A 17,887-nucleotide genomic window follows, 5' to 3' on the forward strand; every position below is an offset into this window, starting at 1 on the left:
TGCTATTCAGTTGTGTATGATGTTGTATGTTGTGTGCTGTGTAAGCCCCCGTTCACACTGTTGTGATATCTGAGCAGTATGAGTTCAGCCATGTGCTTGTATGGCTGAACTCACATTAGATTCAGAAGAAAAAAGGCATACATGCCTTCTTTTTTCCTGCAGTGGAATCTGATCGCATGGGTCTTCTCACCCATGCGATCAGATTCCTGTGCGAGTTCACAGATTGCAGTGCAGTTCGCACAGGGTAGTGTGAACTGGAAAGGTGGTGGAGGAACCAGCTCTGTAATCGTGCCTGTTCCAGCACCACACCAGTGTGAGCCTGAGGTAAAAGCAGAGTTCCACCATATGGGCACTGGCGAGGCTGAAATGATGTGGACTGGCAAGGCTGCATTGATGGACACTGATCAGACTGCATTGATGGGCAGTGTCTATATGTCTCTGTGTGGGCAAAGTTATTGCTGGTATATTGTTTTTGGAGCATTGTGTGTATATGTGTGTGTGTGTGTGTATTTTACGAATAGCAGTTTGGAATCCCTAGGAAACAATGATATCAAGAAAGAGAAAAATTGACTCGGAGTATAGGATATTCAAAAAACAGTGGACTTATGATTACTTTTTTCATGCTGTACAAGGAAAGAGCTGTGTGTTTGATATGCCAGAATATAGCATCTGTGTTCAAAGAATACAATTTGCGTCGACATTATCAAACTCAACATAAAGATAAATATGATAGTTTGGTCGGAGAAGTGAGAAAAGATAAAATATTAAAACTGAAATATACATTGACAACTCAGCAAAATACTTTTGTGAAGCAGAAACAGCTAAATACTTCATCACTGTGAGCAAGTTTTCAAGTTGCCAAGCTAATAGCATGTTCTGTCAGACCATTCATGGAGGGAGAATTTGTTAAAGAATGCCTTCTTTCTGTTGCCAAAGAGATGTGTCCAGAGAAGGCCGATTTATTTAGTACAGTGAGTCTTTCAGGACCCTCAAGTACATGAAGGATTGAAGAAATGGGAGATAATTTGCATCAGCATTTGCAAAACTCTGCAAAAAACCTTTCCTATTTTTCCTTGGCACTTGACGAAAGTAATGATGTTAGTGATTCTGCACAACTTCTAATTTTTATTCGTGGTATGAATGACCATTTCGAAGTCACAGAAGAGCTTGCTCCACTGCAAAGCATCAAAGGAACAACCACAGAAGAGGATATTTGTGAAAAGGTTTGCCAAACCGTGAATAGTTTGGAGCTGGACTGGGCAAAACTAGCCAGTGTGACAACTGATGGTGCTCCTAGCATGGTGGGGTCTAAGAAAGGAGTAATTGCTTGCATTAGCCAAGAGATGGACAAACATAACCATTCTCATCCAATAGTCATACACTGCCTCATCCACCAACAAGCGCTGTGTAGTAAATCACTGAAGTGGGACTTTGCTATGAAAACTGTGGTATCTTGTGTTAACTTCATTAGAGGTAATACACTAAACCACAATTTCGGGAATTTCTGTCTGAGCTAAATGTTGCCTGTGAAGATGTTCCGTCCCATACAGAAGTCCATTGGCTGAGTCAAGGGAGAATTTTGAAACATTTCTATGACCTACTTCTGCAGATTACAGCTTTTCTGCTTTCAAAAAACAAGTACCAGAGCTCAATGATACAGAATGGAAATGGCACCTTGCCTTTCTGATAGATGTAACTATCAGAGCTACTCAACAGTTTCAATGTGCAACTTCAAGGAAAGGGGAAGCTCATCTGTGATATGCAATCACATGTGAAAGCATTTGAAGTAAAATTAGGCCTCCTCATCAAACAAGTGAAGGAGGAATATTTCTGCCATCTCCCCACAACTCAAAATCTGTTAGCGGAAAATCCATTGGTTGCATTCCCAAATAAAACGTGTGGATTCACTGGAAAAGTTGCAAAAGGAGTTCCAATTTAGATTTAAAGAGCTTCATCTCCATGAACAGGACATACAGCTTTTCCGTAACCCATTTTCTATTGACATTGAAAATGTGGATAAGATTTACCAAATGGAACTGGCTGAACTGCAGAATTGTGAGTCTCTGAAAGACGCAGTCAAGTCAAGCAGCCTTCCTAATTTCTATGCATCTCTCCCCTCTGAGACATATGCTAATCTCAGGAACCATGCACTCAAAATGGCAACCATCTTTGGTAGCACTTATGTCTTGTGAACAGACTTTTTCCAGAGTGAAACATCTGAAATCTCCAACCAGATCTAGACTAACTGATGCACACTTGCATCACTTGTTACGACTAGCAGTGACAAATATGGAACCAGACATTGACCATCTCATTAGCCAAAAGCAGGCCCATAGTTCCCATTGAAATACTGGTAACTTTGTTGATTTAACTTTACTTGTTCTTCATTTTAAATATTGTATTTGTTCCCATTTTGTTTTTTTACTTCAAAGTAAGATATGTGCAGTGTGCATAGGAATTTGTTCATAGTTGTTTTTTTAAAATTATAGTCCAGCCCTCCAACCGTCTGAGGGACAGTGAACTGCCCCCCTGTTTAAAAAGTTTGAGGACCCCCAACTTACACCATCAAATAGCCCATCATCTCCCTCCATCTTATCCTCTCTTCTTCAGTATATCCGATCCCTTTTTATAGAAACAAACAGACACACTTCTTCCTATCCCAACACCTTCATCACCCACCTCCTTTCACCCAGGAGATCAAGTTCTAGTAGCTCCTCCTAATCACCCCAAAAAACCACTCGAGCCAAAATGGCAAGGACCTCATGGAGTAATTTTATATACACCTACTGCAGTTAAATTAGCCTCATTTCCTGGATGGTTTCATATATCTCACATTAAGCCTTTCCTTAATCCAACTATTACTACAGGTCAACAAATGACACCTGAAAATCTTCCCTCATACTCACCTCAAGAAACAGGCCCCCTGAAACTTAAACTCACTCGGATTCCAGAGGTCTGGGAAACCGAAATTCATCCTCCACCTGCGGTCCCAACGTTCTAAAAGATACGTCTCATAAAATTTCAATCATTACCTCCCTTAATGCTCACCAATAGACATCTTCATAGTAATAATAACTATACTCCTAATATTACTCTTTAAGATTAATCCAATCACAATTACTCCACCATAATAATCACAAAAACAAAATACTCTCTATCCCTTTACTCCATATTCATAAAGTATTCTCTTGCCTTCCTAAAGTACCTCTCATAATTTTCTTATTCCTGATAACCTCTCCTAATACTTATGAGTCTCAATTACAAAACCCTCAACTTCTCTCACTCTCTGGCCACTGAGAAAAAAACATGAAAATTACACACCAACTCGCAGTCTAACACCTGAAAATCATATCACACCTCTATTAACAAAACATTAATTAAAAAATCAAATCACTCTAATATATTATTTAATATCACCTTATGAAAATTATTTAAAGGTAATTCCTATACCTTAGTCTCTATAAACAAACATTGTTATCTAAACTACACCCTCCAAATATTTACTTACAGTACTCAAAATCCTAACTCAAAATATAGAAAAGGATGTGCCTATTGAGACTGTGAATCCATAGCCCCCTGGAAGGTCACCGACACCTATATACAACTATCAACAGCTACTTTTCCACGCCCTTGGCCATACTTTTACCAACTCACCATAACAGTATTAAAACCAAAATTTATCCCCCCTCCTTTAACAGATATTATGAAAATCATTAAAACTCATTCTCAAATTTTAAAAGAAGAAATTAGCCAAAATCAAATCTGAAATTTCAACCTCTCCACCCTCACACACCAACTAAATCTTAATCTAACCTATAATTCCATCTTACGAACATACTCGCTTTTAAACATCACCCTAAATATAAACTGGGCTACTGAATTAGATGAAATCTTCAAGGTCTCTTACACACTGAACTTCAAACCGCCCCAGTCATAATTCCTAACATTTTATCTCTCTACCTTTCAGACCCCACATCTCTTAATTTAACAGCTTACACACATAAAACTAAACCTTTTATACCCTCACTCAATCAAGTCATCCAGTCATACCCTCTTTACTTCAACGGTACTGGCACCACTCCCCTAACAGGCCTAAACCCATCAAAGTGCTCTACTATAGTCACTTTCCCTTTCAAACCAAGAAAGAAGTTACACAGAAAATGCCATCCTTCCTTCCAGTTTCTCTGTAGGAAAAAATTATACCCAATTCCCCCATCCACATTCAGAATCTCTGTTCTGTAGTTATGTTACTACCTAATTTTAAAATTATTACAGAAAACAAATTCATTCTATTGCCTCCTCTTTCTATCCAACAACGTGTATGAAACGGGCTGTCCAAGTTGCCATACTTCCCTTACTGGCAGCGGTGGGAATCACAACTAGCATAGACACAGGAACAGCTAACATTTCCTACTCAATAACTCATTTTATTCGAACTCAACTCTCAAAGTTATCTCAACAGGTACTCAATTGGTACTCCAAACCTACAAGAGAAACTGTTCTTCGTGAATGAACTATGCTACTCAGAACCACAAGATTTTCCTAAACAACCACCGCTAAAAGGACAGTCTGAAAGGAAAAACTTAGATCCTCCCAACAAAAAAATCATAATCATCCTCTAGTTGGCCAATTGAAACTACAAGCCCCTCTCAGCAGGAAGAAACTACAGAAGAGAGAACTCTACGTCCCCAATCCCAAGGCCAACCCCCTATTTTTAATAAATCAAGAAGGAAGGAATGTTAGGTAATTGCCCCCAGAAAAGCCCCTCCCAACTTATGGCCTGCCCCTAACGCCTCTTCCGGCCAGGGCAGTAATTCCTTATTGGCTATTCTACCCTCCCATCACCATTCTAAGACTTCCCCTAACCGAACCTATGTAACTCTCTCTCGCACGCGTGCTCTCTCTCTCTCTCCCCTCTCTCTCTGTCTACCCCCCTTCCTCTCTCTCTCTTTTCTCCCCTCTCTCTCTTTCTTTCCTCACTCCTCCGTGGTGTTGTCCTGCAACATCCCTCCTCACCAATAAAGACCTTTCTTACAAGCCTTGATGGTCTATGAGATCTCAGCCGGTCGAGTGCCCCCCCTTTCAGAAAGAACCAGGCAGTGCACAGCAAAGGTTTTGGGCAGGAGCCTCCTGAACATTTGAAGACTAGGGGAGGGCTGGGCGGCCAGCCAGGTGTGGGCTGTGGCCACCTGGGGCCTTGGAGGCCTTGGGACAAGGGTCTGAAGGAGAGGTGTGAGGGATCTGTCTGGGTTTGGAAAATGTCATCCCTGCTGGGAGGGACGGTGAGGAGACAAGAGCAGGTGAAGAAGGGGTACGGTCAAACCAGCCAGCAACTGGCTGTGGTCAGGCCTGGACAGATGGATGCTGGCCACAGACAGAGCACTCTCTGGGGGATTTTGTGCTGCTTAGATATTCAAATCAAACAAACAAAAAAAGGAATGTCACCAGCCGAGGGCCCAGAAACCAGGGCAGCCCTCCCTACTGGTTCCTTCCCTCTTTCCTTCCTTCTTTTCTCAGTCTGAGACACTCTGTCGCCCTAGGTACAGTGCCATGGCATCGCAGCTCACAGCAACCTCAAACTCCTGGGTTCAAGTGATCCTCCTGCCTCAGCCACCTGAGTAGTTAAGACTACAGGTGCTCACTGGGATGCCAGGCTGATTTTTCTACTTTTAGTAGAGACAGGGTCTTGCTTTTGTTCAGGCTGGTCTCAAACTCCTGAGCTCAAGTGATCCTCCTGCCTCGGCCTCCCAGAGTGCTAGGATTACTGGCATGAGCCACCACACCCAGCCTCTACTGGTTTATTTACATCTCTGAAAATGAAAAAATTAGAACTTATTGAAAAATACTAATTTATTTGATCTTTGCCTCCTACTTTTCTGAAAGTTTGTATAAGTAACTTAAAAGATCAGTAAACTAATTAGGACCTGCCATACAGAAGGAAGCCGCCACCAAGTCTGTTCTAATTCAAAATAACTACTGGCATTTTTCTAGTAAGAAAAAAAAAAATCACAGCCTGAATCCTGAGCTTAAACTGGAACTCTCCTGCCTTGCTGATGAGAATGTAAAGTGGCAAAAGCTGGTATATGGAAAAGTCTGGTAATTTCTTAGGAAGTTAAACACACACTTGCCCTCATTCCACTCCTGGACATCTGCCTAAGAGAAATAACAGCACAAGACCGGGATGTCACATTCACAAAGGCTTCACTGGCTTTATTTTTACTTGGTCAGAAACTGGAAACAAGCCAAATACTGGTCAACAAGTGGACCCATCCGTAAGCAAGGATGTTAAAAAAACAAACAAAAAATGGTGGATGAATAAAGCACTGGGGTACAGGCACACAACAAAGATGCAGGCTACTGACAGGGCGTGGGTGGACCAGAACAATTATACTGAGAAAAAGAAGCACCACCTCCCCAACAGTACCATTCATATAAATTCTAGAAAACATATAGTGAGAGAAAGCAAACCAGTGGTTGCCTGAGGATGGGGGCAGCGGCCGCCGTGATGACAGCTTCCCCGACATATGCATAGTTCACTTACCCAAACAATACCTCAGCAGTATTTAAACAACTATGTAAAAAGGTTTTAAATAATACCTTTACTGGGGCGGTGCCTGTGGCTCAAGGAGTAGGGCGCCAGTCCCATATGCCGGAGGTGGTAGGTTCAAACCTAGCCCCGGCCAAAAACCAAAAAAAAAAAAATACCTTTATTGGTCAATTACACCTCAATAAAGCTGTTTTAAAAAGCAAGGTGGTATAATAACAACTTCTAAAAGTCAAAGAAATGAACAAAGAGATAAAAGGAGATTCAAGAGAAAGTAGCTAATACTGGAAACAAGCTAGATTTTAACATACAGATAACAGGGGTCTCCAAAGAAGAAAATCAAAGAAAAATAGAAAGCTAAACTACAATTCAAGTACATCTCAAAATAACAGACTTGAAGATACACATGGAAAGAGCATTCTCTATCCCTGCAAATGCTGACCCAGGACAACGAACACAGGATGCATTACAATAAAATTACTGACTTGACAGCAAAAGGCAACAATCCTTTGGGCATATAAGCAAAAAGAGCATATGACTTAAAAGGGGAAGAAAATAAGATTTTTTTTAAGCCTTTCATTCATCACATTATGGTGAAAGAAACAGAATAAAACAAGATATTCAAAGAAATGTGAGCCAAGAATTTCATATCCAGCAAAACTGAATTTAGCATACAGGAACTTAGGGAATATTGTTCCCAAGACAACACTGACCTAAAGACTGGTTACGAGCATTTAATACACAGAAGTGAGACAAGGAGTCACAGGAGTCACTTTATTGTGTAGTGTCTGACAACATAGATACAGTTGTTTTCATTATCATAATAATGGTACAGAGTTAGTATTATTTCAATGTTATATGTTAAAGTACAATAAAACAAGTGAATGATTGGATATTTCTTTTCTTCTTTTTCTTTCTTTTTTTTTTTTTTGAAACAGAGTCGCCCTCCACCACCCAGGCTAGAGCGCCGTAGTGTCAGCCAGCCTCGCTCACGGCAACCTCCAACTCCCAGGCTCAAGCATCCTGCCTCAGCGTCCTGAATAGCTGGGACCATAGGCATGTGCCACCACTCCCAGATAATTTTTTTCTGTATTTTGGAGACAGCGGGGGTAGGTAAGGGTAAGGGAAGTGTGGGTGTCTTGGTCTTGCTCAGGCTGATCTCAAACTCCCGACCTCAAGCAATGCTGCCACATTGGCCTCCCAAAGTGCTAAATTATAGGCATGAGCACTGTGCCCAGTCCAATTATGGGATATTATATCCCATCATCCCATGTCTTAGGAACCAGGATTCTTAGTGTAGAAAGAGACACAGACATGAAAAGGCCTGGAAACAATGAACAGCTCTGTAGCAGTGAGTGCCCCAGAATGTGGGTTTGAAATGCCGTTTCCACCAGGGACGCTGAGAGAGACAGCAGTTGCAGGAGTTAAGCTGAGTTTGGTCTAAAGCTGCCTCCCTACACATTGAGCTGCAACCTGACTGCAATCTAACTTGAGTCTGCTCTTGTAACAAGGAGCTGCGTCTCAGCCAATGCAACATGTCCAAATAAGGCGAATGCTGGCAGGCAGGCAGGCTATTTCTACACGTCTTGTCTGCTTCTCTGGCTGTACATAGAGCCTGCACACATTTTGCGTGGGAGCATTCTGCATAGCTTTGGTCCTAAATGCCACCTGGTTTACAAACCTTTTTACTGCTCAATTAAACTTTGTTAAAATTAACTTGTCTAAGTTTTTCTTTTAACACAGGCCTCAGTGGATGTCTGAGAGAACCTTGACACACCATGGTGCAGGTGGCCACCAAAGACTGTGTGCATGGTCTGTGTGTGTATGTGTGGTGTGTGGTGTGCATGTGGTCTGTGCGTGTGTATGTGTGCAGTGCATGGTCCATGCGTGTATGTGTGGTGTGTATGTGGTCTGTGTATGTGTATGTGTGCAGTGCATGGTCTGTGCGTGTATGTGTGGTGTGTATATGTTCTGTGCGTGTGTATGTGTGCAGTGCATGGTCCGTGTGTGTATGTGGTCTGTGCGTGTATGTGTGGTGTGTATGTGGTCTGTGCGTGTGTATGTGTGCAGTGAGTGGTCTGTGCGTATATGTGTGGTGTGCATGTGGTCTGTGCGTGTGTATGTGTGCAGTGTGTGGTCTGTGCGTTTATGTGTGGTGTGTATGCATTCTGTGCGTGTGTATGTGTGCAGTGCATGGTCCATGCGTGTATGTGTGGTGTGTATGTGGTCTGTGCGTGTGTATGTGTGCAGTGCGTGGTCTGTGTGTATGTGTGGTGTGCATGTGGTCTGTGCGTGTGTATGTGTGCAGTGTGTGGTCTGCGTGTATGTGTGGTGTGCATGTGGTCTGTCCGTGTGTATGTGTGCAGTGCATGGTCTGTGTGTGTATGTGTGGTGTGCATGTGGTCTTGTATCTGTGCAGTGCGTGGTCTGTGTGTGTATGTGTGGTGTGCATGTGGTCTGTCTGTGTATGTGGTCTGTGCGTGTGTATGTGTGCATTGCATGGTCCGTGCGTGTATGTGTGCTGTGCATGTGGTCTGTGTATGTGTGCAGTGCGTGGTCTGCGCGTGTATGTGTGGTGTGTATGTGGTCTGTGTGTATGTGTGAAGTGCATGGTCTGTGCGTGTATGTGTGGTGTGTATGTGGTCTGTGCGTGTGTATGTGTGCAGTGCATGGTCCGTGTATGTGTAATGTGCATGTGGTCTGTGCGTGTGTATGTGTGCAGTGTGTGGTCTGTGCGTGTATGCAGGTCAAACGTGTGGTTAGTGTGTATATACAAGCCACATGTGTGGTCTGTACATGTGTATGTGTGCCATGTGTGTGGTTTGTGTATGTGAGCTGCATTTGTGGTCTCTGCATGTATGTGTGCGTCACATGTGTGGTCTAGGTATAGATGTGTGCTACATGCATGGCCTGTGTGTAGATGTGTGCAAGCGTGTGGTATGTGCATGTATGTGTGCTGTGCATGTATGCATGCAGTGTGCATGGTCTGTGCATGTATGTGTGCTGTGTGTGTGGTCTGTGTATGCGTGCCACATGTGTGGTCTATGCATGTATGTGTCCGTGGCTGTACGTGTATGCATGCTGTGTGCATGGCCTGTGCATGTATGTGTGCTGTGTGTGTGGTCTATGTATGTGTGCCACATGTGTGGTGTGTGCATGTATGTGTCCGTGGCTGTGCGTGTATGCATGCCGTGTGTGCATGTATGTGTGCTGTGGTCTGTGTATGTGTGCCACATGTGTGGTCTATGCATGTATGTGTCCGTGACTGTGCGTGTATGCATGCTGTGTGCATGTGTGCTGTGTACTTGGACTTAAAGACTTAAGAAATGTCAAGTAGGGGCGGCGCCTGTGGCTCAGTGAGTAGGGCGCCGGCCCCATATGCTGAGGGTGGCGGGTTCAAACCCAGCCCCGGCCAAACTGCAACAAAAAAATAGCCGGGCGTTTGTGGCGGGCGCCTGTAGTCCCAGCTGCTCAGGAGGCTGAGGCAGGAGAATCGCGCGTAGGCCCAGGAGTTGGAGGTTGCTGTGAGCCGTGTGACGCCACGGCACTCTACCCGAGGGCGGTACAGTGAGACTCTGTCTCTAAAAAAAAAAAAAAAAAAAGAAAGAAATGTCAAGTAAAAGTAGACAAAACTAAACTGCCATCATGAAATGCAAGGAAATCACTGAACTATACACTTAAAAATGCTAAAAATGGTAAATTCTACTACTGCAATACAAAGTATATACTACCTCAATATAAAACAAGTAAATAAAAGTATTTTAAACTATGTATATGTGTGGGAAGAAGTCACTTCTCCAAAAGTCAGAATTACTTTTGGAGTGGACCGGGGCATTATCAGAAGGGAGGGCACCTGGAGAGACACCTGCACGATCTGGCCAACTGTCAGCTGCTATGGAGGTGGCTAGATACAAGTGCACTCACCTTACAATAACAAGAATTCAATAAGCTACGCATGTGTCATTTTCTTTCTTTCTTTTTTTTTTTAAAGAAAGAGTCTCACTTTATTGCTCTCGGTAGAGTGCTGTGGCACCACAGCTCACAGCAACCTTCAACTCCTGGGCTTAGGCGATTCTCTTGCCTCAACCTCCCAAGTAGCTGAGACTGTTACAGTTTGGCCGAGGCCAGGTTCAAACCTGCCGCCCTCAGTATAGGGGGCGGTGCCCTACACGCTGAGCCACAGGTGCCACACATGTGTCATTTTCTATACATTTTTATTTTATGATAAAAAGTTTTGAAACTAAATAAATGATGCCAAACATTTTTTTTTTAACTTGCATGGTTTTTTTTTATTGTTGGGGATTCATTGAGGGTACAATAAGCCAGGTTACACTGATTGCAATTGTTAGGCAAAGTCCCTCCTGCAATCATGTCTTGCCCCTAGAAGGTGTGACACACACCAAGGCCCTGCCCCCCTTCCTCCGTCCCTTTCTGCTTTTCCTCCCCCCCATAACCTTAACTGTCATTAATTGTCCTCATATCAAAATTGAGTACATAGGATTCATGCTTCTCCATTCTTGTGATGCTTTACTAAGAATAATGTCTTCCACGTCCATCCAGGTTAATACGAAGGATGTAAAGTCTCCATTTTTTTTAATGGCTGAATAGTATTCCATGGTATACATATACCACAGCTTGTTAATCCATTCCTGGGTTGGTGGGCATTTAGGCTGTTTCCACATTTTGGCGATTGTAAATTGAGCTGCAATAAACAGTCTAGTACAAGTGTCCTTATGATAAAAGGATTTTTTTCCTTCTGGGTAGATGCCCAGTAATGGGATTGCAAGATCAAATGGGAGGTCTAGCTTGAGTGCTCTGAGGTTTCTCCATACTTCCTTCCAGAAAGGTTGTACTAGTTTGCAGTCCCACCAGCAGTGTAAAAGTGTTCCCTTCTCTCCACATCCACGCCAGCATCTGCAGTTTTCAGATTTTGTGATGTGGGTCATTCTCACTGGAGTTAGATGGTATCTCAGGGTTGTTTTGACTGGCATTTCTCTAATATATAGAGATGATGAACATTCTTTCATGTGTCTGTTAGCCATTCGTCTGTCATCTTTAGAGAAGGTTCTATTCATGTCTCTTGCCCATTGATATATGGGATTGTTGGCTTTTTTTATGTGGATTAATTTGAGTTCTCTATAGATCCTAGTTATCAAGCTTTTGTCTGATTGAAAATATGCAAATATCCTTTCCCATTGTGTAGGTTGTCTCTTTGCTTTGGTTATTGTCTCCTTAGCTGTACAGAAGCTTTTCAGTTTAATGAAGTCCCATTTGTTTATTTTTGTTGTTGTTGCAATTGCCATGGCAGTCTTCTTCATGAAATCTTTCCCCAGGCCAGTATCTTCCAGTGTTTTTCCTAGGCTTTCTTGGAGGATTTTTATTGTTTCATGCCTTAAATTTAAGTCCTTTATCCATCTTGGATCAATTTTTGTGAGTGGGGAAAGGTGTGGGTCCAGTTTCAGTCTTTTACATGTAGACATCCAGGTCTCCCAACACCATTTATTGAATAGGGAGTCTTTCCCCCAAGGTAAGTTCTTGTTTGGTTTATCAAAGATTAGGTGGTTGTAAAATGTTAGTTTCATTCCTTGGTTTTCAATTCGATTCCAAGTGTCTATGTCTCTGTTTTTGTGCCAGTACCATGCTGTCTTGACCACTATGGCTTTGTAGTACACACTAAGATCTGGTATGCTGATGCCCCCAGCTTTATTTTTATTACTAAGAACTGCCTTAGCTATACGGGGTTTTTTCCAGTTCCATACAAAATGCAGAATCATTTTCTCCAAATCTTGAAAGGATAATGTTGGTATTTTGATAGGAATGGCATTGAATAGGTAGATTGCTTTGGGAAGTATAGACATTTTAACAATGTTGATTCTTCCCATCCATGAGCATGGTATGTTCTTCCATTTGTTAATATCCTCTGCTATTTCCTTTCTGAGGATTTCATAATTTTCTTTATAAAGGTCCTTCACCTCCTTCGTTAGGTATATTCCTAGGTATTTCATTTTCTTTGAACCTATGGTGAAGGGAGTTGTGTCCTTAATTAGCTTCTCATCTTGACTGTTATTGGTGTATACAAAGGCTACTGACTTGTGGACATTGATTTTATATCCCGAAAAATTACTGTATTTTTTGATGATTTCTACGAGTCTTGTGGTTGAGTCTCTAGGGTTCTCCAAGTATAAGATCATGTCATCAGCAAAGAGGGAGAGTTTGACCTCCTCTGCTCCCATTTGGATTCCCTTTATTTCCTTGTCTTGCCGAATTGTATTGGCTAGAACTTCCAGCACTATGTTGAATAGTAAAGGTGACAGAGAACAACCTTGTCTGGTTCCAGTTCTAAGAGGAAAAGCTTTCAGTTTAACTCCATTCAGTAAAATATTAGCTGTGGGTTTGTCATAGACAGCATCAATCAGTTTTAGAAATGTGCCACCTATGCCTATACTCTTCAGTGTTCTGATTAGAAAAGGATGCTGGATTTTATCAAATGCTTTTTCTGCATCTATTGAGAGGATCATGTGATCTTTATTTTTGCCTCTGTTAATATGGTGGATAACGTTTATGGACTTGCGTATGTTAAACCAGCCTTGCATCCCTGGGATGAAGCCTACTTGATCATGATGAATGACTTTTTTGATGATAAGCTGTAATCTATTGGCTAGGATTTTGTTGAGAATTTTTGCATCTATATTCATGAGCGAGATTGGTCTGAAATTCTCCTTTTTGTTTGGGTCTTTTCCTGATTTTGGTATCAGGGTGATGTTTGCTTCATAGAATGTGTTGGGGAAGATTCCTTCTTCCTCAATTTTTTGGAATAATTTCTGCAGTACTGGAATAAGCTCTTCCTTGAAGGTTTGATAGAATTCTGGTGTGAAGCCATCTGGACCAGGGCATTTTTTGGTTGGAAGATTTTTTTATTGTTTCTTTGATCTCAGTGCTTGAAATTGGTCTGTTCAGGGGCTCTATTTCTTCCTGGCTAAGTCTAGGCAGAGGGTGTGATTCCAAATATTTAACCATTTCCTTCTATCAAATTTCTGGGCATAGAGTTTCTGGTAGTATTCAGAGATGATCTCTTGTATCTCTGTGGGATCAGTTGTTATTTCCCCTTTATCATTTCTGATTGAGGTTACTGGAGATTTTACTTTTCTATTCCTCGTTAGTCTGGCCAATGGTTTATCTATTTTATTTATTTTTTCAAAAAACCAACTCCTTGTTTCATTAATTTTCTGAATGATTCTTTTGTTTTCAATTTCATTGATCTCTGATTTGATTTTGGATATTTCTTTTCTTCTACTGAGTTTAGGCTTAGATTGTTCTTCTTTTTCCAATTCCATAAGATGGCCTGTGAGATAGTTGATGCACTCTCTGTTTTTCGAATGTAGGCATCTAAAGCGATGAATTTTCCTCTCCAAACTGCTTTTGCAGTATCCCACAGGTTTTGGTAGCTTCTGTCTTCATTGTTGTTATGCTCAAGGAAGTTAATGATTTCCTGTTTTATTTCTTCCTGCACCCATCTGTTATTCAACAGAAGATTGTTTAATTTCCATGCCTTTGGGTGGGGTGGAGCGCTTTTGTTAGAGTTGAGTTCCACCTTTAGTGCCTTATGGTCTGAGAAGATACAAGGTAAAATTTCAATTCTTTTGATTCTGTTGATATTTGTTTTGTGTCCCAGGATATGATCAATTTTGGAAAACGTTCCATGGGGTGATGAGAAGAATGTATATTCTTTATCTTTTGGGTGGAGTGTTCTATATGCGTCTATCAAGCACAGTTGTTCTAGGGTCTCATTTAAATCTCTTATATCTTTGTTTAATTTCTGTTTAGAGGATCTGTCCAGCTCTGTAAGAGGAGTGTTAAAGTCCCCTGTTATGATGGTATTATCAGATATCATATTGCTCAGACTGAGTAAGGTCTGCTTCAAGAATTTGGGAGCATTTAAATTGGGTGCATAAATATTTAGAATTGAAATGTCTTCTTGTTGTAGTTTTCCCTTGACCAATATAAAGTGACCATCTTTGTCTTTTTTGACTTTAGTTGCTTTAAATCCGCATGTATTTGAAAATAAGATTGCAACTCCTCTTTTCTTCTGAATTCCATTTGCCTGAAAAATGGTCTTCCAACCCTTGACTTGGAGCTTTAATTTGTCTTTTGAAGCCAGGTGTGTTTATTGCAGCCAGCAGATGGATGGCTTGTGTTTTTTAATCCAGTCAGCCAATCTGTGTCTCTTCAGTGGGGAATTCAAGCCATTAACATTTATTGAGATAATTGATAAGTGTGGTAGTATTCTTTTCGTCTTATTTGGTGAGAGTCCATTGCTTAGTTTTATCTTTTGCATCAGTGTGGAGGTTAGGTTCTGTCCTTTAATTTCTGAGTTCTTACTTTGCTGCTGATCCATTGTGGTGGTCAGTTTGCAGAACAGGTTGAAGTATTTCCTGTAGAGCTGGTCTTGTTGTGGCAAATTTCCTCTATGTTTGTATATCCGTAAATGATTTGACTTCTCCTTCAATTTTGAAGCTTAGCTTAGCAGGGTACAGAATTCTGGGCTGGAAATTGTTCTGTTTAAGTAGATTAAAGGTAGATGACCATTTTCTTCTTGCTTGGAAAGTTTCATTAGAGAAGTCTGCGGTCACTCTGATGGATTTGCCCCTGAAGGTCAACTGGCGCTTACTCCTGGCAGCTTGCAGAATCTTTTCTTTTGTCTTCACTTTGGACAGCTTCATCACAATGTGTCTTGGAGAAGCTCGGTTAGAGTTGAGGAGACCTGGGGTCCGATAGCCCTCTGAAAGCAGTGTGTCAGAATCTTTGGTGATATTTGGGGAATTTTCTTTTATAATATTCTCTAGTATGGCTTCCATTCCTCTGGGGCATTCTTCTTCCCCTTCTGGAATTCCTATAACTCGTATGTTGGAACGCTTCAGAAAGTCCCATAATTCTCACAATGAACGTTCTGCTTTTCTGTCTTCTTTTCTGCCTCTTTTACTATCTGAGTTATCTCAAGAACTTTGTCTTCTACCTCTGAAATTCTTTCTTCTGCATGGTCTAACCTGTTGCTGATACTTTCCATTGCATCTTTAAGTTCCCTCATTGACTGTTTCAGTTCCTTCAGCTCTGCTATATCCTTTTTATATTCTTCATATCGTTCATCTCTGATTTGATTCTGTTTTTGTATTTCCTTTTGGTTATTTTCCACTTTATTTGCAGCTTCCTTCATTGTTTCCATCATTTCTTTCATTGTTTTCAACATGTGTATTCTAAATTCCCTTTCTGTCATTCCTAACATTTCTTTACAGGTGAAATCCTCTGCAGTAGCTAACTCATAGTCCCTTGGCAAGGTTGTTCTGGACTGGTTCTTCATGTTGCCTGGAATTTTTTGCTGATTTTTCCTCATGAGTGATTTCTTTTATCTGTTTCCTTGCCCTAATTTTCCTTTCACTTCCTCTTGCTCTTTAAGTTCTTTTGCCTGTGGACTAAGGGTTAGGTGAGTCCTTTTGGTACAGAACCAGAAGGGTAAGAAGGTTGAAGAGCAAGAAAGGGATGAAATAAAGGAGGACCGAGTGATAAGAAAAAAAAAAATAGAGAAAGGAGAGGGGGTGGGTAAAAGGAATATTGACAAAAAGAAGAGAGGCACAGAAACAGGAAGATTGAGCAATATAGGTATACAGTAGGGTACGCTGACACAACTTTAAAGAAAACCCACCTTATTGGGGTGCCCAGTTGGGTGGTTCCCTTGAGGTCAGCAGCTCTTTGCTAACCTGGTGAGACACAGTACACCACCTCCACCAAGTAGAGAGGAAAGACAAAAATGGCATAAATCAAACCAAAACAAGCAAACAGAAAACTTTGCAGGATAAAATTGGGTGAAAAACCAAATAATAGCAGTAGAAACACTAGCAAAAATGAAGTTCTAGTTATTGAGAAAGGCAGCAATGGGAAATTATAATTAAACTAGAAAAATTGAGAAAGAAAAAGGATCTGTATGTAAAAGGTTGAAATTAAAAAACAACATCAACAACATCAAAATAAACAAAAAAACAACCAAACCAAAAAAAAAAAAAAAAAAAAAGAACACAACCAAAAACCAAGCAGTATGTATGTGTTATTGAATATTGTCTGGGCAACACGTGGTCTTCTGGGGTATGAGATGTTAATCACAGTTCTGATACGACTGGAGGCTGCTGATTTCTCAAACCCCAGCAGGTAGACACCCGAAATCTCTGTTCAGCCCACTTAAAAGGCACTTTGAACTTGTAAACTTGCTGAGCAGAAGCTTTCCCAGGAAAGTGCTTGTCGCTGGAATCACTGCTGAAGTGGCTATCCACTTACCCAGTGTGCCAAAAGCAGTCTCACTCTGCCTCTGAGGGTTAGGGCTGCAAGGCGGCTCAGACCCCACCCTTAGGCTACTCGGTTGCTAGGTTACCAGCTCCTACCCAGATTCTAGCTCTGCGACCCTGAGGGTGGAGCTTTCCAGGGCAGATCACTCACAATGGCTCACTGTGGCCCACAGCCAAACAATATTAGCTCTGTCTGGCTCAGAGGGTCAGACAGGGGGCCATAGACAACGGCCAAAGTTCTCCACACTCCCGCCCAAGCTCTCCCCAAGGCAGTTGAACTGAGTGCCAAGTCCAAAGACACCAAAACAGTTCACAGGTAAGGCCTTTCCAGTTGGCAGTCTCGCTGCTACTGAACTTACAGCTACAGGCAGGTTTAGACCGATTGAACACACGCGACCACTTGCCGTTTTTCCACTGTTTTAGTCCTCCTCTTGGGGTCCAGAAGTCTCTCGTTGACTCCCTGTATCCTCACAGGGGTGATGATAGGTAGATCCCACCAGCCAGAGATGCCTGGAGTCCTATCTCCCCAGACTCACGGTGCCCAGATGTAAGGAAGCTGTTACTCGGCCACCATCTTGCTCTCCAAAACAACTTGCATGGTATTTTTAACATAAAAAGCCAAAGAGGCTCGGTGCCCATGGCTCAGTGGTTAGGGTGCCGGCCACATGCACAGGGGCTGGTGGGTTCGAACCCGGCCAGGGCCTGCTCAACAATAACAATAACAAAAAAATAGCCTGGCATTGTGGTGGGTGTCTGTAGTCCCAGCTACTTCGGAGGCTAAGGCGAGAGAATCGCGTAAGCCCAAGAGTTTGAGGTTGCTAGGAGCTGTGATGCTTTGGCACTCTACCGACAGCGACATAATGAGACTCTGTCCCTCTCCCTCCCCCCAAAAAAGGCCAAAGAAATTTTTGGAAAGATTTATAATATCTTGGTCTTTGAAAGTGGTAACTGTCCCTTTAGAGTAGCCTAATAGCCAGAGCGACCTGTCTGCCCAAGAGACTCAACCCTGCAA

Source organism: Nycticebus coucang, chromosome 4 (genome assembly GCF_027406575.1).
Source record: "Nycticebus coucang isolate mNycCou1 chromosome 4, mNycCou1.pri, whole genome shotgun sequence".
In the NCBI taxonomy this organism is placed as follows: Eukaryota; Metazoa; Chordata; class Mammalia; order Primates; family Lorisidae; genus Nycticebus; species Nycticebus coucang.